Source organism: Ahaetulla prasina, chromosome 3 (assembly GCF_028640845.1).
Source record: "Ahaetulla prasina isolate Xishuangbanna chromosome 3, ASM2864084v1, whole genome shotgun sequence".
Taxonomy (NCBI): Eukaryota; Metazoa; Chordata; class Lepidosauria; order Squamata; family Colubridae; genus Ahaetulla; species Ahaetulla prasina.
In genome coordinates, this window is record NC_080541.1 from 146,809,144 (window position 1) to 146,835,666 (window position 26,523).

At 37.6% G+C, this 26,523-nt stretch overlaps 1 protein-coding gene across 1 annotated transcript in view; it reads right to left on the bottom strand.

Annotated features, from left to right (window-relative positions):
• Nucleotides 1-9,735, bottom strand: part of LOC131194454 (ferric-chelate reductase 1-like) — a 38,475-nt gene extending 28,740 nt beyond the window's left edge. The window contains exon 1 of the mRNA XM_058175483.1: nucleotides 9,589-9,735. The gene's annotated coding sequence lies outside the window, so the exon portion shown is untranslated. The remainder of the gene's footprint in view (nucleotides 1-9,588) is intronic.
• Nucleotides 9,736-26,523: the final 16,788 nt, after the last annotated feature.

Genomic DNA, 26,523 nt, shown 5'->3' on the forward strand with positions numbered 1-26,523 from the left:
ATCATAGAACTTCTGTCATTCATTCCTTCACATTTTCCCAAAGCAGCTTTGCAGTAACCTTGGTCTTTTAAAGTTTAACCCCAATCTCTTTCCTTTTTTTTAAATGAATCAGAACAATGATTTTGATTCTTCTCCAGAATTAAAGGGCCGTGGATTGTTTTGAATTTGGACCAAACATGTATGCTTTGTCTGAATACAAACTACTGAAAGCTATTGTGCTTCATACATGAACAGGTTGTACATGTATGCAGCATGTACATGAACAGGTTTTGCAGGCCCCTACTAGTGTACAACCCTGTTAATTCTCTGTAGGCCCAGATAAGATGAGCCAGTATAGTCACCTGCTCAAAGTCAAAGACTAAGAGATGACTTCTAAGATGATAATTTCTGCCAGGAACAGACTTTTACTATAATATACTAACAGATATAGGTAGTCCTTCACTTATGACTCTGATTAAGCCCACAATTTTAGTTCTATGTTGTGATTATCATAAAACAAATCATGTGCTTTGTTGTGACTGCACACAATTTTACGACATTTTTTGAGGTGTACCTCAAAAAAAAGTGCAAATGCAGCAATTGTTAAATGAACATAGTGGTCATTAAGCGAGCCCATTATTTGTCATGGTTTTTTTTTTCCTGGAAACTGAAAGTAAATGCCAGTTTCCGGAAAAAAGTTGTAAATCGCAATCACATGATTGTGGGATGCTGCAAACGGTCATAAATGTGGGCTAGTTACCAAGAGCCCAAAATGCAGTCATGTGACCACAAAGGAACCCTGGACATGGGAACTTCAAATCCAGGTCATAAATAGCTTTTTTAGGGTCCACCATAACTTTGGTCACTAAGCAACCAAGTTATAAATCAAGGACCACCTGTACTCCAAAGGTTACTTTTCTGCTCTTGCTACCTTCTGACCAAGGAAGACTATAGTATTCTGCTTTTCACAAGGAAGAGAGGCATTATGTTAACCAGAATCCCAGTGGATAAATTGGGCCAAGAGACAGTCACTGGACTAAGATTCCCAAGTGACTTTCATGGCCCATTGGATTTCTGTACTAAATTCTTTCCAGTTGGTTCCACAATGGTTCTTTAATGCTGTGTGCCCACTTTCTTCCTTCACTCCACATGTTGCAAGGTATTTATTTATTCATTTCTTTGCTTTCATTTGATTAAGTTTAGACAACCTGGATCCTGATTACTCTGGATGGCTTACACTTTGAAAAAACATAAAATAGAGATAAAGAATCATGCACATGCAGGAAAAAATGCAAAGCACACCAAAGAGACAACTTATAGGGCCTTTAAACACACCTTGCCCTAAAGTTTGGGATTACACCAAGTTTTCAAGGGCTTTCAGAATACATCAGGGTTGAAACAGATGGGTCTCGGGGATGATATTGTAACAAACAAGGCATTCTTCTTTGATCCCCATGGATGACAGTGTTCAATCAAAGGGACTTGGAGACCACACTCTCTGATCTTTCAGGATTAATAGCCCACAAGCCACTACTTATCTCCATTTTAAAATTTTGGACTAGATATATTGTGACTTCTCTTTGGGTCCTCCATAATCATTTCTTTCAATGTTGTAATTATCACCAGTGAGCAATATTAAAATCCTACAGGTATGTTCTTTCAACCTCAGTTTTAAATACTCTACCCCAATCTTATATTCTTAACTATTATCCAAGACAAAATAGGCATACTGTCTGAGGGAGTTAAATGCTAACTGCAGTTTACACAAATACTTCCATTCATGTTTTAATATAAAGACAATCATCATTATTCCAACTAGAGAGAAATGCTGACACAACAGAAACATACATTTAGAACGTAATAATCATTGGTGTTTGGGATTTTTTAAAATGTAGATGCTTTTCAAGAAATAAAGATTTAATGAAGAATGACACCACTTGAGTTTTGACATTAATTTAGTTGACATTCTGCTTTAAAATTGCATAGACTATTTTATTGTGTATTTTACATATTTCATTGCAGATTACATTCCTTAAATGTTTAAATAACTTTTATACCCATTTTTACCATAATTAAACAAATAAATATTATCTAGAGCAGTTAACAACAAGATCTGGTAAGGGCTAAGAGCAAAAAAGTTGAAGAGTCAGAGGAACTAATTCTGGCTGCACAAGACCAAACTGTAAGAACAAATGCATTCAAGGCCACAACTGAGATGACAGCAAGAGACAACAAATGCCGCCTCTACAAAGCAGCTGAACAAATAGTAGATTGTCAGATTAACTGCTGCAAGAACACAGACTGACTACAAACAACAGTGCGACAATGGTGCATTGGAATTGGAATATCTGCAAGAAATACCACTTCCTCCAAGCAATAATTGATGGGACCACAATATAGACAAAATAATAGAAAACGAAGAAGCTAAAGTGTTCTGGGACTTTAGAATTCTGACAGGTAAGGGACCTGCAACAACATATCCCAGGCTTAACAACTGTTGATAAGATTTTTAAAAATCTGGATATTGGATGTGGCAATTCCTGGGGCCAGCAGAAGAGAAAGAACTGGAGAAAATTAGAAAATACAAAGATTTGCAAATAGAAGTAGAATGACTATGGTAAAAGAAAGCAAAGAAGGTACCCATATTAATAGGTGCCTTGGATGCAATCGAGAGACATCTGAAGCATCACTTGAACATCATCTGTATTGACAAAATCACTCATCAGTCAATTGCAAAAGGCAACTTTATTTGGACCAGCGTACATCCTGCAACAATACCTTTAATATCATTAAACAACAACATCTGCCTATCCCAGGTCCTTTCTAAAATTCATTTGCATACCTTCCATTGTGCTTTTGTTGTTATGTCTTAATTTTATGTGATATCCACAAAGCTTTTTTAAAAGGGATACAATTAGTATATAGGCATGTATATATGTATTTATTAGATTTTTATCCCTTTATTACTTTATAAGCAACTCAAGGCTGCCAACATATATAATGATCCTTCTTCCACCTATTGTCATAAGATTATTTATATTTCACATTTCTAGACCATCCATCTCTTTCAAGGAGATGCCGGTAACACTCATACTTTGAATTCAAATGCAAATAATCAAAGTTCATTTCATGTTTGAGCTCTCTACAAATACAAAAATCCTTGAAGAGATGAATGAACTTCAAAAATTTTCCTCAAAAAAAGGACTCAGCACTGTGAGTCACTGATTTGTGATCAAACATCAGTGTGGAAGAACTGAGTTACTTGAAAGAGGTGCTAGGAATTTCCCAATCAAGGCAGTTAGCTGGTTTTGAAGAAAAACTCTTAAGTGTCAACCCTATTCAGTTGGATTAGAGGCATAGTGATGGCGAACCTTTTCAGCAGTGAGTACCCAAACCAGAACACAAGTGCGTGCGCCAGAGCCCCAGAAACTCAAAGACCAGCTGGCTAGTGCGCATGTGTGCCATCTGGTCTTCTGGTTTCTGGCGCGCCTGGTCTTCCCGCGTGCCAGAGCACCAGAAACCCAAAGACCAAAAAGTCCGGCATGCGCGAAGATGAGCTGGCAGTCACGCATGTGCGCGCCGGAAACCCACAGAACAGCTGGTGACAGCGCATGCACCCACAGAGAGGGGGCTCTGTGTGCCATTTCTGTCATGCGTGCCATAGGTTCGCCATCATGGGGCTAGAGTAATAAAAGCTTGTCAGTGTGATTATGTTGTAAAACTCCCACCAGAGAATTAGACAGGTATTTGCCTGAATTACTTCTAAATGTTTCTCCAGACTTAAAAAATATTTCAGCCCTTTTTGCCTAAGTAATAGTTCCTGCATATTTCAAGTCCCCTTCCTTACTCTCACAGATATTATAAATTTAGGTAAGCCTAACAGTTTAGAGAGAGGGGGGAGAACTACAGTAATACTAGGTTTAAATGCAGTGTAAACCGTTTAATATTAAAGAGTGGCTGGTTTGATCTGAGCATAGCATGTCATGTGATCCCAGCCATAAACCATATTTTAAACCTTGGCAGGATATGTAACTCTAGATTAAGACTGGAGATAGAGTTAGACATTTCATTATTTTATTTGAAAACATTTCTATAACTCTTTGACCACATTGCATAACTGGAAAAGAATAAATCCTAAGAAACATATATTAAAAACAAAATCATAGGGACATATATGTTATTTATCAGTTGCTGCCGGTTATACCTAGTTACATATGAGCTATTTGAGGAAACGTGTAGCAAAACATAAGCTTAACTACCACTTTGAGTTAAAGAGAACTTATCAGTTATAAGCTTCATTTGATCTATTAAAATTTTCTGAGGTATAGCAAGTTCAAATTTATAGTCTAGGAAAGGTTCCATGACATCTATTCATACGTCATCAAGAGAAGGAATGTCAATAAGCAACTTGAAGGCAAGGACTGTATCATTTTTCAATATTTCTTTTGACAGACTGCCAAATAAAATCCTGTCTTCTGTAAAAGACAATATATAACCACTCTAAGAAAACTACTATGTCCTATCGTATTAATGGAACTTGCAAAGGAAGCCATTTTCCCTCCATTTCTTGAATCATTCATCAATACTATATTAACTCTACCTGAAATAATGACTACCATTTCATCATCATACGCCAATCAGGATGTTAATGAAATGAAGGTCAAACAAAGAAGCAAAATATATATTTGGGGAGAAAGAGAACTTGAAGAGCAGGAATCAAGGAGGTAATTTTCTAAATTCCCTCCATAGAAAAAGCAAGTGCACTTCTTGGACTCAAAATATCCATCTCTAATATTAAAGGAACTCCAACGGTTTTGTAACTTGAAGAAATGGACTACTTTTCATAATCAAGCACAGATTATAGCACAGACAGATCTGTTGTCCAAATGTCAATTTCCGCATATTAGAATCCCTTAACTTGGCTATTTTATTTTCTACACACAGCAGAAAATAAAACAGAGAATGAGGGTTTTGTGAGAGAATAACATTATAATCTCTTGATTTAGCTTCTTAAGAAGGAATATGGAAGAAATTGTCATGAAAGAGCAGTTGAATTAGGTTTCAGTAATGTTAAAGATTAGGCATGGAGGACCAAGGAACTTCATCATCTCTCTGCCAAACTCATCTCACAGAAATGTTGTGGATAAAAATGGAATGCTAGAATTACAGAAGAATAGGTAGGATATAAATTTAATGAATAAATACATTTTAAATGTAATTACTAAGAAATAAAATTCATAAAGTATAGTAGCTAGTGAAAAAATAATCAGAATTTCATACGCAGGATCAATTTTTACTTAAAAAAATAAAATATACTTATGCTATTGTCCACATTAGACATTTTAATATTACAGAGTGGTTGGTTTGATCTGAGCATAGCATGTCATGTGATCCCAGCCATAAACCATATTTTAAACCTTGGCAGGATATGTAACTCTAGACTAAGACTGGAGATAGAGTTAGACATTTCATTATTTTATTTGAAAACATTTCTATAACTCTTTGACCACATTGCATAACTGGAAAAGACTAAATCCTAAGAAACATATATTAAAAACAAAATCATAGGGACATATATGCTATTTATCAGTTGCTGCCGGTTATACCTAGTTACATATGAGCTATTTGAGGAAACATGTAGCAAAACATAAGCTTAACTACCACTTTGAGTTACAGAGAACTTATCAGTTATAAGCTTCATTTGATCTATTAAAATTTTCTGAGGTATAGCAAGTTCAAATTTATAGTCTAGGAAAGGTTCCATGACACCCATTCATACGTCATCAAGAGAAGGAATGTCAATAAGCAACTTGAAGGCAAGGACTGTATCATTTTTCAATATTTCTTTTGACAGACTGCCAAATAAAATCCTGTCTTCTGTAAAAGACAATATATAGCCACTCTAAGAAAGCTACTATGTCCTATCGTATTGATGGAACTTGCAAAGGAAGCCATTTTTCCTCCATTTCTTGAATCATTCATCAATACTATATTAACTCTACCTGAAATAATGACTACCATTACATCATCGTACACCAATCAGGATGTTAATGAAATGAAGGTCAAACAAAGAAGCAAAATATATATTTGGGGAGAAAGAGAACTTGAAGAGCAGGAATCAAGGAGGTAATTTTCTAAATTCCCTCCATAGAAAAAGCAAGTAAACTTCTTGAACTCAAAATATCCATCTCTAATATTAAAGGAGCTCCAACAGTTTTGTAACTTGAAGAAATGGACTACTTTTCATAATCCAATTATAGCACAGACAGATCTGTTGTCCAAATGTCAATTTCCGCATATTAGAATCCCTTAACTTGGCTATTTTATTTTCTACACACAGCAGAAAATAAAACAGAGAATGAGGGTTTTGTGAGAGAATAACATTATAATCTCTTGATTTAGCTTCTTAAGAAGGAATATGGAAGAACTTGTCATGAAAGAGCAGTTGAATTAGGTTTCAGTAATGTTAAAGATTAGGCATGGAGGACCAAGGAACTTCATCATCTCTCTGCCAAACTCATCTCACAGAAATGTTGTGGATAAAAATGGAATGCTAGAATTACAGAAGAATAGGTAGGATATAAATTTAATGAATAAATTTTAAATGTAATTACTAAGAAATAAAATTCATAAAGTATAGTAGCTAGTGAAAAAATAATCAGAATTTCGTATGCAGGATCAATTTTTACTTAAAAAAATAAAATATACTTATGCTATTGTCCACATTAGACATTTTAATATTATTTGCAGAATAAGGTCAGAGAAAGAACAAGATTCAGGAATAGTTCAACTTTCCGATGAACCCTTGATCATAAAGAAGACTGTGAATTTTTATTTTTTTTTTAAAAAAAGAAAGGTAACATTAAGAATGATAAATGTTGTCACTCATTGGCCATTGATAAAATTAGACTACTAGGTTATTGCTATATCAACATGACCCATTTGGACTTTGCAAACAGAGCTCCATATACAAGGCTGAGTCAGAAGGGTCTGATAACTGATAACATTTGAGAGAGACAGATTAAATCCAGCTGAGCTTCTAAAGAAGAAAAGCCAATCTACACTGGGCAAAAAAGTATTTGTTCTGAAGTACACCCAAGGGTATCCATTCAGCGGAACAGTTCAGCCAGTTTGTGTTCAAATGAAATCTTCCAAAATATGATATATTAAATGTCCTTTAGGTCCAACATCAATGAAAGACAAGATTATCAAGGAATGTCTACTCTGCTGATCTCTCCATCCCCTTAATTTATCTACTTTCCTCTAAGGAATTCTATGGCAGTATAGCCCATTTCCATCACTTTTTTATCCATAAATAATCTACAGTACAAAAAAAAATAGTCCAAAAGATACTAGGTTTCAAAAATGCTTATTAAGTTTCTTAGGCATGGATTTGGCCATTAAGCATGAGGGAGAAATAAATCAATGAAGTTCAGTTATATTTTGTAATCAAATTTGGGAAGCAGATTATTTTAATTGCTGCTTCTTTGTGATTCATATTTCTATGATGTGCTAAAAGAGTTTATATTTAGGAAACTTCCTATATTTCAGCTTCTTTTATAGGAGATTTGGAAATTGCCACTGTATGGTTGACTACACACCAGTCTGAAATCCAAAAAAAGTAAACATATATATTTAGAGAAATATAAATATTTAACAGATTTATTTTAGCATTCTAAGGTTAGTTACAGTAGTGTCCAAAATTGTGGAAACCTTTTGGGAAAAATCTATTTTTGAGGTTTGATGGCTAATAACACCACTTTTTTTTTTTTTTTGGAATTTCAAGATAATCATATTCCACTGCTGGAATGGCCTGGGAATAGCCCAGACCTTAACCCAATTGAAAATCTATGGAGCCAACTAAAGAAACTTGGTAGTCAGAAGTGACCCAGCAATAAAACCCAGTTAATAGAAGCAATCATTCAATCTTGGTTTCACATTATAACAGCTGCAGAACTAAAAGACTTGATTCACTCCATGGGAAGATGCTGTAAAGCCATAATTCATGCTAAAGGGTAACTATTAACCTTTATTAACTTTTACTATTTATTAATCTTTACTATTAACTACAAACTATTAACTGATGTGATAATTTTTGTATATCTCATTTTCTACATTTCACTTTTTATACTGTAACTGCTATTCTAATAGCAAATTCTTCATACAAGTTATTGCATGACTTTCTTGATTAAATTATCTTTCCATTGATATATGGAAAGGTACTACTCCAAAAAAAAGTGGTGTTATTAGCTAGTTTTAGAAAATATACTTTTCCCCAAAGGTTTCCACAATTTTGGCCACTATTGTATGCAGTTTGGACTGGCAGAGATTAACCATCAAATGGCATTCTTTCAAAGATGCTTTCAATATCAGTTAAATCAGGATGAATAGTAATGGATTGAAACCTTCCCAAATCTATTCCCCAAGCATAATTAAAATAGTTTGCACAGGTTACAACACAAATACTACTGTACATGATATCTCATATCCAGGAGCATCTCTCATGTCACTAAAATTTATATTTATCTAGAATATAACATAGCAGGACTGTCTAGGAATTATTTGAAAGCTTAAGAATGTATTTTTTTGTATTTCTAGTAGCAGTAAGTAGTGCTATCATGAACCATCTTGTTAAACATCTCATACATGAAGAGCCCAATTCAAAAACAAAAGTTATATGAAATTTACTTCAGAAGTGATAAATTTAAAATTTATCAGAGTGGGTTTTCCACAATATTAGCCTTCTGCACCACTTTTTCTTTTTGCACACTCCATTAATATTACAGAATATATTTTTCTCTCTAAAAGAAAATATTTGATGTGGCTCAGGCTCTAAGAAGCCTGTTATTAAAACACAGCTGCCTGCAATTACTGCAGGTTCTAGTCCCACCAGGTCCAAGCTTGACTCAGCCTTCCATCCTTTATAAGGTAGGTAAAATGAGGACCCAGATTGTTGGGGGGGGCAATAAGTTGACTTTGTAAATATGCAAATAGAATGAGACTATTGCCTTACACACTGTAAGCCGCCCTGAGTCTTCTGAGAAGGGCGGGATATAAATGTAAACAAAAAAAATAAAATAAAAAAAATAAAAGAAGTTTCTCTGAAGGCACATTCGCCATTGCCAACCTACATAAAATGAAGAGGAAAGTGATGCAAGGCTTACTCTGTTTACAAAATAACAGTGTGCTTCCAAAAGGCCTAGCCATGGTTTAACAAAAAAAAACCCAAACATTTCTTCATTTATACTTCACTTTAAGTGGGGCTTTTTTAAAAACCAGCAACACCACTTTAAACTATTCCTAGTAACTTACTTGGGTAGCTTTATTACATACCAGAAAGCAAAGGCAATGAACTGTTGGATACCGTCTAATGAAAGCTTCCCAACATGTTCCAGAGAAGCTGTTTTAATAAACCAATTCAGCCCTCCTACTTTCTGTAGCAGCAAGTCCTCTTCGTAGGAAGGCCAGCTTCCCATAAACTTGCTCGCAACCCGTTGTCTTACATTAACTGGAAGCTTGTAATGTGGTAGTACAGACTGTATCTCAGTCTAAACCACCCTTTGCTTAGCCTCTCTCAATGCCCAGATGCCCAAAACACCCGCTTCTTACCTTGTCAAACACTGCATAAACTTAACCACCCAAATTTTTGCCCGACAACAGCAGCAGCAAGGAATGAAGACTTCTTCCTACACACAGCCTCTACACGTTAACGCTATCAAGCACGCAGGCAAACATGCTTATCTATAGGCTCTTATAGCCGAGACTCTTCCTGTATCGCATCCCAGAAGGGGCGGAGCCGAGAACACGAGCGAAAAAGCCCAAACGCACCTTTGCGAGACGGTGAAGAAAGAAACTTTCACGCCCCTGGGGAAAAAAAAACAGGAGAATGACTTTCTCGTCCAACCTCTTAAATATCGCCTATTTGATGGCGAGTCCTCTGGAGCTCAGCTTTTCTAAAAGAAGGTAGAATGCCTATGGAAACAGCGGCTAAAGTTCCGCAAGACATAAAGTAGTTGCAGGATTATGTCTTAGCGTGGCACCGCTAAGGGAAACAAGGCACAGCTACGCGTAATTAAGACCTACACCCGGCTGGCTGAACGAGAAAGCGCGTCTGATTTAGAGTAGTAAAACACCAATCTCCGCTTACTCAAGAGAAAACGCTGAACTCCCTGGATCTTGCTTCTAATTGGATTTTAGACACTGCCTCTCTTTTGCTGAAAAGTCTAATGGGACCGTGTTGAAAACAAAAAGGAACATGTCAGAGCAGATACATACTTAACCTTGGATTATGTTGAGAGGGAATGATATGGAGATGGTTAAACAGATGGGCCGTTGCTCAACAAATAGAGTTGGGAATATGTCGCTGACTTCAAAGTGATTGCTATAGAAAATTGATGGCAATACTTTGGCTCTTAAGAAGAACAAATCATTCTGTACTAAATGAAGTAAAATCAGGATGCTCAACAGAAATATTAATTGATGCATGGTGGGAAAGTATCCATTTTTCTTCATTCAGCCTTTCTGATGATTAAGCTACAATATGGTACAAACCAAGCTGTAAGCCAACATTTACAAATCAGATTGGTTAGAGTGAGACAATCACATTTGAACTTTTACCAGTTCTATTAACTGGTCGGAGTCTGATTTCTTTGCTTTGGGGCAGTCAGTCACTCACTCTTTCCCAATCCACGTCCTAGGGTTTTTGTGGGGAAAATATAAAAGGGAAAGAGCATTATGTTTATCTGCCACCTTGAGTTACTTATAAAGTAATAAAAATGAAATAAAAATCTAACAAATATTTTTTACATCAGTCAGAATGTTCAATCAGCCAATTGATTACATAAAGCCAATATAGGTGAGGTTCACACAATCCACCTAGCTAAATCTAAGTAAAAAAAAAATCATCTATGTAGCATCAGATGCAGGAAGCAGAAATGAATTTGTGGTGACAATCCAGCAATGCCAGTTTTACAGTGCCATTTTTTAAGTCAGTTGTATTTTGAGACAACACAAACAGGATAAAGAATAGCTTAGTATCTCTCCACTATCTTTTTGTGCCCATTTAACAACCACCTCGCATACCCATATAGAGCAAGAAAAAGTGCAACTAGAACAGCCCCATTTATGGATTCTCTAAGCTCCATTCTCTAATAACTGGCAAGGAATCTTTCATAGTTCTTATGTGTGTTCAGTTGAGTTCAACCTTTGTCTTTCACCAGCAATACTCTAGGTATCTCTTGAGTCATTCCATCTCTCTCAGTTCCTCTGATAACCCTAGGAAAAAGCAAGATCCAGGGTTGAGAGAGGGGGCACAATCCTATCCAGTTATTCTCTTACTCCAGGTGGGGACTAGGTTCTTGGCAGGACTACGCAGCAGATCCTCAATTATAGCCCCCAGCCCTCTGAAACCCATCAGGGTCCATCAGTTGCCAGGGGATGAACTGATCTAATAAGTTCCATATCCCTGCAGAGGAATACAGCCTTAGAGAAATTCATAGTTACCAGACTGTAAACTGACCATGACAGCAGGACCAAAGATAGACCCACCAATTCCACATCACAAAGGCACAGTTCCAACAAGAACCACCAAACTGAGTATGTGACCAATATTCCTAGTTAGGTCCTGGATATCTTGGAACGGGCCCATGGATGTCATTCCATGAACTCCTGAGCTATCTCTGACCCCAACTCCCACGGAAGATATAAGACTTGAAGGTTGAAGTCCCCCAGAATCATAAGACTGGGAAGCTCCACCACCACCCTTGCAGCTTGGTTCAGGAGCTTGGCCAGGGAAACTGCTAGGTAGCAGTGAGACTGATACAATAGCAGCAATCCATAGAGACCACTCTAAGGAAAAAAGTCTCACAATGGGCATTTGTGAAGCTGTGCCCCTGATAACAGTTAGAGACTTTTGGATAGCCACAGTCACATTACCTCCCCTGCCCTGCACTCTAGGCTGGTACACACACCTGATACCTGACCAGGCATATTTCTGGGAGAGGAAATCATCCCTCTGGCCCCAGCCAGGCCTCTGTGATGCATGCCAACTTAGTCTTCTTCATGGTGATCCAATCAATAATGAGAGGTACCTTATTGCAGACCAAACTGGGTTTAAAAGCAACAACCTAAGATCTGAGCCACTAGGCATAATGAGCATAATGAGACATCTGGGCATAATGAGACAACTTGGTATATAAGGAACTGTAATTATTCTTTGTAGTGATTTATGTCATTATTATACAAAGGGAGGGGGGGGAACTATTCCAGAATTCCTACATCAAATAATCTTTTGAAGAGCAATCAACCTTTGCCGAGCTGATGAATTGAACATTCTGGGATCTGAAACCCCAACTTGATCAAGCTTTCAGTTTTTGAGTTTATATTACAGATTTTTCATAGTCAAGTGAGTTTGATCATGTTTGGAACAGATTCTTGCTCCAATAATGATCATTTGACATGGAGTCGCAATCTCCCAAACATCTCTTTAAGGACATAGTTATATTATCAACTGTTATCAATTATCAATTATTATCGGTTGTTGTAAAGTAGCTTAATTCATGTTAAATGGAATCTGCAGGGAGAAAAAATGGCTACAGTCTAGCTTAATTCAATAAATGGACAGGAAAAACGCGTTTTTAAAAGACAATACGCAGGAAAGATATTTAATTGAATGGGAAAAATGGATTGATTATCTACAAAACAGATATCAGATTAAGAAATATCAGATTGCCTTTGAATAATTAGAAAGTTATTTTATGTAATGGGGAGGGGGTTGGGAGATGAAAAGCTTTGGATGTGGTTATTTGGATTGGAAGGGAAAATTTTATTCTATGTTTGGTTTATGTATAACAATACCTTGTGATTGACCCGGGAAGGGGGGGGGGAGGGAGGGGGGAAGGGTTTTTTTTTTTTTGGGAGGGAGGGGGAAAAAAGGGGGAAAATGTTTTTGTTTTTTAAAACTCTTTCAATAAAAAAAATAAATGGACAGGAAATACATTACAGGTAGTCCTTGACTTACAACAGTTCGTTTAGTGACCGTTCAAAGTTACAACAGCACTGAAAAAAGATACTTATTACCGTTTTTCACATATGACCATTGCAACATTATGACCATTGCAGCATGGTCACATGACTTACATTCGGATTCTTGACAACTGGTTCATATTTATGATGGTTGCAGTGTCCCAGGGTCATGTAATCATTTTTTGCGACCTTCTAACAAGCAAACTCAATGGGGAAGGCAGATTCACTTAACAACCGTGTTACTAATTTAGCACCCGCAGCAGGGGTGGGTTGTTACTGGTTCACCCCGGATCGGGCAAACCAGTAGCAGCTCCACCCACCCGCCTGGACGTCTATGCGCATGCGCAGAAGCATCACGCACGCAAGCACACATGCATCCACGAGCAAACCAGTAGTGGCCGAAATTGAAACACACTACTGATCTGCAGTGATTCACTTAACAAATGTGGCAAGAAAAGTCGTAAAATGGGACAAAACTCACTTAACAAATTTCCCACTTAGCAAAAAGGTTAAAAAGGTTTTAAAAAAATAAAGAAACATTGGAAAAGTGTTTGAGAGCTTCATGAAAAAAAAAATCAGTGAAAGTTTAAGGGCTGCTTCCGGGCCAATGATTCTCTTTTTTTAATTCCTTTCTCATTTCTGTATGAGCTTACTGTCACTTTCAGTTGTTTAAAGGTTTGCTTTTAAGTTTTTCTATGGAAAGACCACAAGATGGCACTGTATGTAAGAATTCTCTCTTTCTCTCTTTCTCTCTCTCTCTCTCTCTCTCACACACACACACACACACACACAAAATTGTGGCTTTTTGCAAAAGCAAAAATTAAGAACATTTTTATTCATTATACCTTTATCTAACCATTCTTCTGAGGGAGTCAGGTAGTGTTAGCTTGTCCCACTGCCAACCTAAAACATTCTATTTACTTAGTTCTTTTTAACTTCTATCCCACTTTTTTTTCAGAAACTCCGGCTAGTCCTCCCTCCTCCTATTTTTCCCTATAGCAGCAACCTTGTAAAATAGATTCTGCAGTGAGTGGCCCAAAGCCACTCAATGAATTTCTAAAGGTGGATTTCAGAAGCCTCAAGAATAGTCAAGTTATTTTAGCAACAGAGGTTAAGTACACACACACACACACAAGTTCTTTATTGCCAGTCTGAATACAACTATAAATTACATTGAACAATAATTGTCTGCTTCACAATACTGAGAAACATGTGGCTAAAACTGACAGCTTTTCAAAGTTGTTTGTATTTAACACTAGCATAACAGACTGCATAGGCACACATATTGTCTTACCTTGGTGAGATCTTTTCCACTGAAATTGTTATCATTTATATGCAAATATGTTGCCTCCCTCTCTTGGCATAGTTCTTACTTGTGGCAGAAGTGACTTTTGAAGACAATTCATATCTATCCCATTGTTAGCTGATCATCTTTTTTAAGCCAACTGCTTAGTTGCTTGCAACACACTAAACCAGGAATTAAACATGCAGAGTGAGTTTGCATAATTGTTGCACTGAACAACAATTAACCACCCTTTCATTAGCAAGTTATGATGCAATCCCAGTGGGTTTTGAAGCAGCTCAGTCTTCCAGAGAGATATGCAAACACTGGACCAACAATCTGACCAATTGCATTTTCTTCTGCAAAATTATAAAAAGCATCCAGCTGTAAATAGAAATGGCATTTTATTGCACAATGTCAAGAGGATGTAGAAAAATAACTGACACGCTATTTAGATGCATGCATTATTATTAAAATACTAAAACCGTACCCTGAGTTATTTGGATGTTTGGAATGTGATCATTCTGAAGAATTTATGTCACTCTTTTCTGCTTATTACCCAGTTTTCTTGCAAGTCCTACTGTTAGAGGAGTTAAGGGAGGGAATGATACAGTGATATAGATTTTACACGCCATGAATTCTACTTCAAAATTATAGTTCTATCAGGGTCATTCCATGTTCAGTGGTCTGGGAGATGAAAAGCTTTGGATGTGGTTATTTGGATTGGAAGGGAAAATTTTATTCTATGTTTGGTTTATGTATAACAATACCTTGTGATTGACCCGGGAAGCCGGGGGGGGGGGGAGGAGGGAGGGGGGAAGGGGGTTTTTTTTTTTGGGAGGGAGGGGGAAAAAAGGGGGAAAATGTTTTTGTTTTTTAAAACTCTTTCAATAAAAAAAATAAATGGACAGGAAATACATTACAGGTAGTCCTTGACTTACAACAGTTCGTTTAGTGACCGTTCAAAGTTACAACAGCACTGAAAAAAGAGACTTATTACCGTTTTTCACATATGACCATTGCAACATTATGACCATTGCAGCATGGTCACATGACTTACATTCGGATTCTTGACAACTGGTTCATATTTATGATGGTTGCAGTGTCCCAAGGTCATGTAATCACTTTTTGCGACCTTCTAACAAGCAAACTCAATGGGGAAGGCAGATTCACTTAACAATCGTGTTACTAATTTAGCATCCGCAGCAGGGGTGGGTTGTTACTGGTTCACCCCGGATCGGGCAAACCAGTAGCAGCTCCACCCACCCGCCTGCACGCAAGCACACATGCATCCACAAGCAAACCAGTAGTGGCCGAAATTGAAACACACTACTGATCTGCAGTGATTCACTTAACAAATGTGGCAAGAAAAGTCGTAAAATGGGACAAAACCTTAGCAAAAAGGTTAAAAAGGTTTAAAAAAATAAACAAACATTGCAAAAGTGTTTGAGATCTTCATGAAAAAAAAATCAGTGAAAGTTTAAGGGCTGCTTCCGGGCCAATGATTCTCTTTTTTTAATTCCTTTCTCATTTCTGTATGAGCTTACTGTCACTTCCAGTTGTTTAAAGGTTTGCTTTTAAGTTTTTCTATGGAAAGACCACAAGATGGCACTGTATGTAAGAATTTCCTCTCTCTCTCTCTCTCTCTCTCTCTCACACACACACACACACACACACACACACACACAATTTTGGCTTTTTGCAAAAGCAAAAATTAACATTTTTATTCATTATACCTTTATCTAACCATTCTTCTGAGGGAGTCAGGTAGCGTTAGCTTGTCCCTTCTTTTTTCTTAGTTCTTTTTAACTTCTATCCCACTTTTTTTCCAGGAACTCCGGCTAGTCCTCCCTCCTCCTATTTTTCCCTATAACAGCAACCTTGTAAAATAGATTAGGCAGTGAGTGGCCCAAAGCCACTCAATGAATTTCTAAAGGTGGACTTCAGAAGCCTCAAGCATAGTCAAGTTATTTTAGCAACAGAGGTTAAGTACACACACACACAAGTTCTTTATTGCCAGTCTGAATACAACTATAAATTACATTGAACAATAATTGTCTGCTTCACAATACTGAGAAACATGTGGCTAAAACTGACAGCTTTTCAAAGTTGTTTGTATTTAACACTAGCATAACAGACTGCATAGGCACACATATTGTCTTACCTTGGTGAGATCTTTTCCACCGAAATTGTTATCATTTATATGCAAATATGTTGCCTCCCTCTCTTGGCATAGTTCTTACTTGTGGCAGAAGTGACTTTTGAAGACAATTCATATCTATCCCATTGTTAGCTGATCATCTTTTTTAAGCCAACTGCTTAGTTGCTTGCAACACACTAAACCAGGAATTAAACATGCAGAGTGAGTTTGCATAATTGTTGCACTGAACAACAATTAACCACCCTTTCATTAGCAAGTTATGATGCAATCCCAGTGGGTTTTGAAGCAGCTCAGTCTTCCAGAGAGATATGCAAACACTGGACCAACAATCTGACCAATTGCATTTTCTTCTGCAAAATTATAAAAAGCATCCAGCTGTAAATAGAAATGGCGTTTTATTGCACAATGTCAAGAGGATATAGAAAAATAACGGACACGCTATTTAGATGCATGCATTATTATTAAAATACTAAAACAGTACCCGGAGTTATTTGGATGTTTGCAATGTGATCATTCTGAAGAATTTATGTCACTCTTTTCTGCTTATTACCCAGTTTTCTTGCAAGTCCTACTGTTAGAGGAGTTAAGGGAGGGAATGATACAGTGATATAGATTTTACACGCCATGAATTCTACTTTAAAATTATAGTTCTATCAGGGTCATTCCATGTTCAGTGGTCTGGGATTCCCAGGTCGACCATCATGGATTTTGATGAAATTTGGTGTGAACATGCACACTTGTCCCCAATGAACATTGGTAAAGTGTTATGTTTGCAACCCCATTGCCATAGGGGGCACACCTGATAGCCATTCAAAACCAGCCAGGGCTGGGTTTCTTAGTTCAGGATTCCAAGCCTGTAAATGGCAAATCACATGACTCAGGCACATTGCAATTGTGTTTCCCCTTAAGAGCATCAGCAGAGTTAGTTTTCATGTGGCTACAAACTGACATGTTTCAAAACCATTTGGTTGTTGGCAAAGGTAGGGATGAGACCACCCAGGCATATTTATTTATTTATTTTTTTATTTATTTATTTATTTGTCACAACATCATACAAAAAGATTATATAGTATATACACATATAAACATATATAGGAAGAAGAAAAGAAAAACAATAGGACAGGAACGGTAGGCACGTTTGTGCGCTTATGCACGCCCCTTATGGTCCTCTTAGGAATGGGGTGAGGTCAATAGTAGAAAGTTTTTGGTTAAAGCTGTTAGGATTATGGGAAGAGACCACAGAGTCAGGTAAAGTATTCCAAGCACTGATGATTCTGTTGCAGAAGTCATATTTTCTGCAATCTAGATTAAAGCGGTTTACATTAAGTTTAAATCTATTGGTTGCCCTTGTATTATTGCAATTAAAGCTGAAGTAGTCTTTGACAGGAAGGACATTACAATAGATGATTCTGTGAGTTAAACTTAGGTCTTGTCAAGGCGACGGAGTTCCAAGTTTTCTAAGCCTAGGATTTCAAGTCTGGTGGGATAAGGTATTTTGTTGTTTTCAGGGGAATGGAGAACTCTTCTTGTAAAATATTTCGGGACACGCTCAATTGTATTGATGTCAGAGATGTGGTGAGGGTTCCAAACAGGTGAGCTGTATTCTAGAATTGGTCTAGCAAATGTTTTATATGCTCTGGTTAGTAGTGTGGTGTTTTGGAAAAGAAGCTACATAAAATTAGGTTTACAACTCTTAGAGCTTTTTGCTATGTAGTTGCAGTGGGCTTTGGCACTTAGATCATTTGACATGAAAACTCCAAGGTCTTTAACGGGATGGGGTCGTCTGTAAGGTAATGTCCATCTAGTATGTACTTAGTTTTAGAGTTCTTTTTCCTATATGTAAGACTGAGCATTTGCTGGTTGAAATTTGAGCTGCCAATTTTAGACCAAGCGGTTAGATGGTCAAGGTCGTTTTGAATGATAGAAGTGTTGTCTGTGGTGTTAAATAGTTTGACATCGTCAGCAAAGAGAACACAATTACTTGAGATATGGTCACAAAGATCATTAATGTATAGAATAAAGAGTGTTGGTCCAAGGACGCTGCCTTGAGGAACGCCACTCTTGACAGGAACAGGATTTGATAAAGCATTGCCAATTTTGACCACTTGTTGTCTGTTAGACAGAAAAGCAGATATCCATTTGTGGAGGGGTCCTGAGATGCCATAGGATGTTAGTTTAAGGAGAAGTTTATCGTGTACTACTGAGTCAAAAGCTTTGCAGAAGTCTATGTAGATTGCATCTATTGATTTGCCTTGATCTAGATTTGAAGTCCATATGTTTTTGCAGTGGAGAAGTTGTAAGTTACATGATAACTTTTTCCTGAAACCAAATTGTTTGTTGGAGAGTAGGTTGTTAGTTTCTAAGTGTGAGGTAATGGATTGATTGATGATAGATTCCATGACTTTGCAGGTGACGCAGCAAAGGGAGATCGGTCTGTAGTTTTCGACTAAGCTGGGGTCTCCTTTTTTGAAGATGGGGATGACTGTGGCTAGTGACCAAAGTTTGGGAAGAGAACTGGTAGTGAAAGCTTTATCAAAGATAATACTTAGGGGTTCAGCTATATTAATGGGAAGTTTTTTTAAGAAATATGCACATAGACCATCAGGTCCAATAGAAAGCGATGGTTTTAAGTTGTGAAGAGCTTTACCAACGTTGTCTTCTGTGAAATCTATATGAGTTAAATCATCATAGTCATTGCTGGTTCGTTTGTGGAATGTTGGATATGTGTTATCGGAGTTAACAAAAACTGAGCCAAAGAAAATGTTGAAGAGGTTTGCTTTGACTGTTTCGTCATTGCATTCTTTGTTGTTAGAATCTTTTAGTGGTGGGATGGATCTTGAATCTTTAAGTTTACTGTTGACAAAATTATAAAAGGCACGATTGGAATTTGTGCGTAAAAGGTTTTCTTCTTGCTTGGTGTGGTAATTTGTGCATTCAGTTTTAATTTGGTTGCATATGTTTCTGTAACGGTTTCTGAAGTTTGTAACATAGCCTTTTTTGTTTCTTTTCCAGAGGGATTTTTTTTTTGATTGAAGCTTTTTTATTGATATGGGTAGTTTGTTTTTCTTGGACATGGTAGTCATTCGTGGTACATATAATTTAATGACTCTATTGATTTCAAGTAGGAAGATTCTATAGAGGTCATCAGCGGTTATGCAGGTTGCAAACAGATTTTGCCAGTTCAGAAGTGAAAGATCGTTGTTTATAAGGTCGTAATTGGCTTTCTTGAAGTTGTAGTTGGGAGTTCTGGTGTTATGACGAATTAAGTCATATAAATATTGTACCTTCTAAGGCTGCCTTCACTGATACTCACTGCCTCTTCACTGTTCTTCAGGCCCAATCTGCTTTGGGCAATAGAAGAAACTGACTCATTAGTTGTTGGGATCCATCCAGTGGTGGGTTTCAATTTTTTTTACTACCGGTTCTGTGGGTGTGGCTTGGTGGGCGTGGCAGGGGAAGGATACTGTAAAATCTCCATTCCCCTCCCACTCCAGGGGAAGGTTACTGCAAAATCCCCATTTTCTCCCGATCAGCTGGGATTTGCGAGGCAGAGAATAGATGGGGGTGGGGCCAGTCAGAATTTTTACTACCGGTTCTCCGAACTACTCAAAATTTCTGCTACCGGTTCTCCAGAACTGGTCGGAATCTTCTGAAACCCACCTCTGGAACCATCCCATCCCCAAAGTGCTCAACTGAAAAATGACAAGACTTAACGGTAAATCTATAATTTATTTATTCATTCATTCGTTCGTTCAATTTCTATAGCTGGCCAACTCAACCAAGTGATGCTGAGCAGCTTACAATTCTAAAATTATAAGACAGTTAAAACAATTAAAAAGAATAGACAATAAAAACATCCAGAAAATAAATACAAACAGCAGCCAAGATAATTAATCAACTAACCATAAAGTTAAGAAATAGGGCCCTTAACATATTCTGAGCCCTAGGCTGAGGTACATAGCAAAGTTTTTAAAGCCTTATCTTTCAAAATATACCCCCAGCTCCCAGACCATGCTCCGCATCAATTACATACGTCTAACTCCTTTCAAAATGCACAAACTCCTAATCTAACTTTATAGCTGATAAATGTGGCTGGTAGTTGACTAGCTGGTTCTGAAAGATGGCTAGACGTGCCTGTGTTTATTCCGTTCTGCTTTCTATAAGCAAAGGCTGGTTTAAATAGCCAAACCCCAATTCCTTGCCTGCACAAAGACAACGATCAACTACAGGAATTACTCAACTTATGACCATAATTGGATGAGAATTTCTGTTCTTAAGCAAGGAGGTTTTAAAGTTAATTTTAGGATTTTTTGCTACATCTGTTAAGCAAATCACTGCAGCTGCTAAGTCAATCATGCAGTGATTAAGGCAATCTGACTTCCCCCATTAACTGCTTGTAAGAAGCCTGTTGGAAAATTGCAAATGGTGGTCACATGACCTTGAGGCGCTGCAACCATTGTAAATACATGCCAATGGTCAAGCATCTGATTTTTGATCACATGATTGTGGGGATGCTGCAATATTCCTAAGTGTGAGAACTGACTACAGGTAGTCCTCGACTTATGACCACAACTGAGCCCAAAGTTCCTGTTGTTAAGTGAAACATTTATTAAGTGACTTTTACCCCATATTACAACCTTTCTTGCCACAGTTATTAAGTGAATCACTGCAGTTGTGAAGTTAGTAACACTATTGTTAAGTGAATCTGGCTTCCCCTGTGACTTTGCTTGTCAGAAGGTCACAAAAAATAATCACATGACCTGAGGATACTGCCACTGTCAAAAATATGAGTATGTTGCCAGTTAAAAAAAGAATGAAAGAGAATAAATATTAATAAAAATGGAGAAATTAGAACTTGAGGGCGAAAGAAGATGTGACTTAGGGAAATGAGCAAGGAAATTAGCAACTTAGAATTAAGGAGAAATTTCCTGACAGTTAGAACAATCAGTAAGTGGAACGACTTGCCTGCAGAAGTTGTGAATGCTCCAACTGGAAATTTTTAAGAAGATGTTGGATAACCATTTGTCTGAAATGGTGCAGGATTTCCTGCCTGGACAGAGGGTTGGACTAGAAGACCTTCAAGGTCCCTTCCAACTCTGATATTATATTATATTATATTATATTATATTATATTATATTATATTATATTATATTATATTATATTATATTATATTATATTATATTTATTAAGATATGGATAAAAATAATGAAAAAAGAATATTCTGGCAAAAATTGTAACAAAGTAAAATATATTTGAATATGTTAAATTGTATAAGATATGATATGACCAATACTCTGTTCATAAACTATGTATGTGTATAGGGGGAAAATTAAAAAATCAATAAAAACTTGTTTAAAAAAATATGAGTATGTTGCCAAGTGTCTGAATTTTGATCACATGACCACCAGGATGCGGCAATGGTCATAAATATGAAAAACAATCATGAGTCACTTTTTTTCAGTGCCATTGTAACTTCAAACGTTCACTAAATGAATTGTAAGTTGAGCAACACCTGTATAAGTCACTTTTTTCAGTGCCACTGTAACTTTGAACAGTGACTAAACAAATGGTTATAAGCTGAGGACTACCTGCAATAAAAAGGCTTGCACAGGTGCATAACATCGGAAGAGTACTAAATCTGTGTTTCAAAAATGCAGTTGCTCCATAAGGCCGGCACATCTGAAGTTACCACTATTCATCAGCAAATCAGAGGCAGAATATAGCTTAGAAGCAATAACAGCACATTTTAGGCTAGTATATATTTGCGCAGGTTTAGGGACAGATGGAAAGCAATTTAACCATGGAAAAAAGCTCTTAAGACTGTATTTGACAAGTATGTTGAATCCTTGCCAAGGTTGAAGTCTCTTGAAGAGCCACGTTACAGTTGTCCTTGCAGCTGCTGTCCCATGGCTCAGAAGGCAAGAGCTGGCAAGCAGCTGGACATTTGACTGTCACTTATCTGTTATTTCTTTGTGGTCAATGCTAGGGACTGAGTCCATAGAAAAGACAAGTTCAAGAGGGACTCACAAAGGAGATCCTGCCAAGGATTTCTCAGCACCTGGAATGAGAACTGAACTAGTGAATTATGAAATACACAAAGACACTGTAAGAACAGATATGTATTAATAGGTTAATGAGACATAGTCAAAGTTTTATTTTCTTTATATATATTTTTTTAATTCTTAAATCTAAACAAAGATTTAGCCTTCAACAACTGTACTTCGCAGACACTTCTGCAATTGGTGTCTTCCAGGTTAGGCCTAGCTTCCAGCATTTTTTCAGCCAGCATGAACCTTGATGTGTGTATTATAGAGATTGTGACTCAGCAAGCCTGGAAAGTTGAGGTTTAGGGTTATACAAACCATTTTGAATCTGAGGCATCTTTGCCATAGGGCAAAATGAGATTTTAAAATCATTTAGGAAATATTTCAAGCTTGAGACAGAAAATTTCCCATGCCAAATCAGGGATTAATATTTCAAAACCATGCATATTCAAAACGTTTTGCACAGCATTATAAACTATGATAGTTTCACAGATAGTTCATAGTTCACAGTTTCTTTGCTGCAAAGACTCATTGTAGCAATGATCAGTCTCTGAATTATATTCAGAGAAAGAATGAGCTAAATACTATTTTTTCTTGGCCCACCCTCATTTTCTAACCATCCTGTTCTTTTAGTTAAAATTCAATAATTTTAATCAACTGGAAAAAATTAGTACTCTAATAGACATTCTTTATTATAATTCTTATAATTGTGCAGAAGTAAAATTGCACCATGGTAGGACTAAAATTCCTGGTTCTCTGAGCATTTCAGTTTAATTCAGTTCAAACCTTTATTGACAAGAGTACAGCATGTGTACAATAAGATTGGCTGAGCCTCCCTTCGTGCACTCCTCCAACCCAATACAACTCACAGTGAAAGATAGTAAAAGAAAAAAAAACCCTAACCCAGTGAATCCTACTAACAAACACACTATGCTACTGCACTATGTCAATGTATTGCATATCACACCGGCCCTGCAAGTCAATTGTACTATGTTGTTGTAAAGTTATTTTCCTTTCAGAAGCCTGACAGCCTAAATCTGAAAACTCTTTGAGAAATTTAATATGCCACATTTTCTTTAGGAGTAAATTGGTCTTGTCTTATAAAGATACTCACTTTGCATTAGAGGAATTTTGTTTGATGTCAGTAAACATGCAGGGCCAATTAAAATGCTATCTTACTTTCAGTGTTCTGGATTCACTGTCATCTTCATGCCACCATATGACATTCCTGAAAATCCAGCTCATTCCTGTAATCTGAGAATCTGTGTGAGTGTGTTTTTTACAGTTGTGACCATTGAAAATAGCCTGACCTTCAATTGCTGCTGGCCTGACCTTTTCTGAGGCCCATAGTTAAATATATTTCTCTAAGCTGCTGGCCTGTTACAGTGGTGGTGAAAGTATTAGGAACCAAGGATGCAATACTCAGAAATTAAGCAAAGTGCAAGGCCCAGGTCCTGAGACAGTAACTACTGCAGCAACTGTAAATTAACATGGTAAAAATAAGGGGTTTTTAGGTGTCCCCCAGTCCATTCATTTCAGTTAAGTAAAATTCTAATTCTCAGAAATGCTTTAAATTTGCTAGCTGACTATTCTGAATAAATACCTTCAATTCTGTCTTAAATTGTTTTCATTTTTACAGAAATCCTGTTGGTTAGGCAGATATTGAGGAAAAAACAGATAAATCAAAATGGATGTATGTGGTTATGGCTAGAAAGCAGGGGACTGAATTCTAGTCCTGCCTTAGGCATAAAAGCTGTCGGTGTGACTTTGAGCCAGGCAAACTCACCCGATGGGGTTGTTGTTATGTGGAAAATAGGAGAAAGAAAGAGTATTACGTATGTTTTTGAGTTATTTGTAAAAATAAGAAAGAGGGATATAAATAAATAAAATAAACCCAGCTGTTAAATATTTTAAATAGCACTCTGTGCTGTACCTGCACTATGAAGTAAACCAATATTGTAGTTCAGAATCTGTATGCCAGCCAGGTTCTCTTTCATGATATCCCATTGTTTCTCTCCTGCCTCCCCCTCTCCCCCCTCTAATATTCTCTGGGCACATTTGATACACACAGCTCTTTAGGCTGTTATGGTTCCCCCTGAATTTTTAAAAAATTAGTGTCCTCAATCAATCCCTTCATTTGGCCAAAAGTTTTCAAACCTTTCCAGGCCATGAAACCAGCTGGTTTAAAACAACAACAACAACCAATCAAAAGGCAAATCTCTAGTGATAAGAAAATTGGCTCTGTTCCAGTTAACATTTTCTTTTGCATTCTGTCTTTAATGGCGTTCCCAAGATTTTTAGAATGGGTGTTTATAAATTACCAGTAACACAGCACTTCTGTTTTTCACATTAAAAATAATTTGATTGTGTATTTGTATTTAGGCAAGATTCCCCTTTGGGAAGATTGTCCCAAAATGGTTATTTCCACCCCCAATGTGTTAGGACTATAAAATGTGATGGATGGGAATCTTGGGAGCTGTAATGTTCAGTACATACCTGTATTAGAAATGCCTATGTGTGTATTTAGATGAGATTTCCTTTATATATTTTTTTATTTGAATTTATATCCCGCCCTTCTCCGAAGACTCAGGGCGGCTTACATTGTGTAAGGCAATAGTCTCATCCATTTGCATATTATATACAACGTCAACTTATTGCCCCCACAACATTCTGGGTCCTCATTTTACCTACCTTATAAAGGATGGAAGGCTGAGTCAACCTTGGGCCTGGTGGGACTCGAGCCTGCAGTAATTACAAGCAGCTGTGTTTAATAACAGGCTGTCTTAGCACAGGGGGCCCCCCAAGGCTGTGTGCTCTCCCCACTTCTCTTCTCTCTGTATACCAATGACTGCATCTCCAATGATCCATTTGTTAAGCTACTGAAGTTCGCAGATGACACAACAGTGATTGGTCTCATTCGAGACAATGACGAATCCGCATATAGACGAGAGGTCGAACGACTAGCCTTGTGGTGCAACCAAAACAATCTGGAACTGAACACACTCAAAACCGTAGAAATGGTGGTAGACTTTAGGAAAAACCCTTCTGTTAAGTTCGGGAAGTAACGAGGCTGGAGACCAGGGTAGTGACAACAGCTCTTTAATATATGGTGAACCCAGCAACCAAGCTGGGGAAAAACAACCCTTTATATACTGTTTAACCGGCGGCTTCAACCAATCAGCAACGTGCTTGTTTCCCGCCAAAATATTTAAAGATACATAACACTCCTCCCCTCCCAGAAAACACTTTACCACTATTTACATATTATTTACATGTTATTTTTCGACGTAGTCACGCAAATAACCTGGGCGTCTCCTAATTCTTTCGGACCTGCGCGGTTCAGTCCTGGGTGGTGTTTTGAGCTGGTCGGAGGGGCTGTTTTCTCCTCCCAGCTCTTCCTCTAGGCCATCGGGCCCTGGATTACTTGCAGACTCTTTTTCTTGGCCATCCGGCCCTGGATTACTTTTGAATTTTCCCTGCTGTTTCCATCGGGAACCTGATGGCGTCGCTGGACCTCCGGGACCTCAGCTAAGTCTTGCGCCTCCCCCGGGTTATGGTCAGCTGTGGGATCAAATAATGAGTGGTCATGATCTGTCTCATTTAGCTCGGGTTGTTCAGCTATTCGTTTCCTTATCTGATCTATGTGGCGCCTCCATACTCGGTTGTCTGTTAACTCAACCAAGTATGATTTTGGACCGGTTGCTTTTATGATTTGCCCTGCTAGCCAACTTGGGCCGTCCCCATAGTTGCGGGCCCACACTGGTCGCCTATGCCCATTTCTCTCGTTTTTCCTAGTTTCCCTTTGTAACCCTCTGGTGTGTAATGGGGATTCAAACGGTCAAGTGGGCACCGGAGTTTCCGTCCCATCAATAATTCGGCTGGGCTTCTGCCTGTAGCCGTGCTTGGGGTTCTATGCTGAACGGCCAGAAAGAAATCTATCTTTGTTTGCCAGTCACCTGGCTTGAGCCTGGACAATGCCTCCTTAGCGCTCCGGACGGAACGCTCTGCAAGGCCATTCGACGCAGGGTGGAAA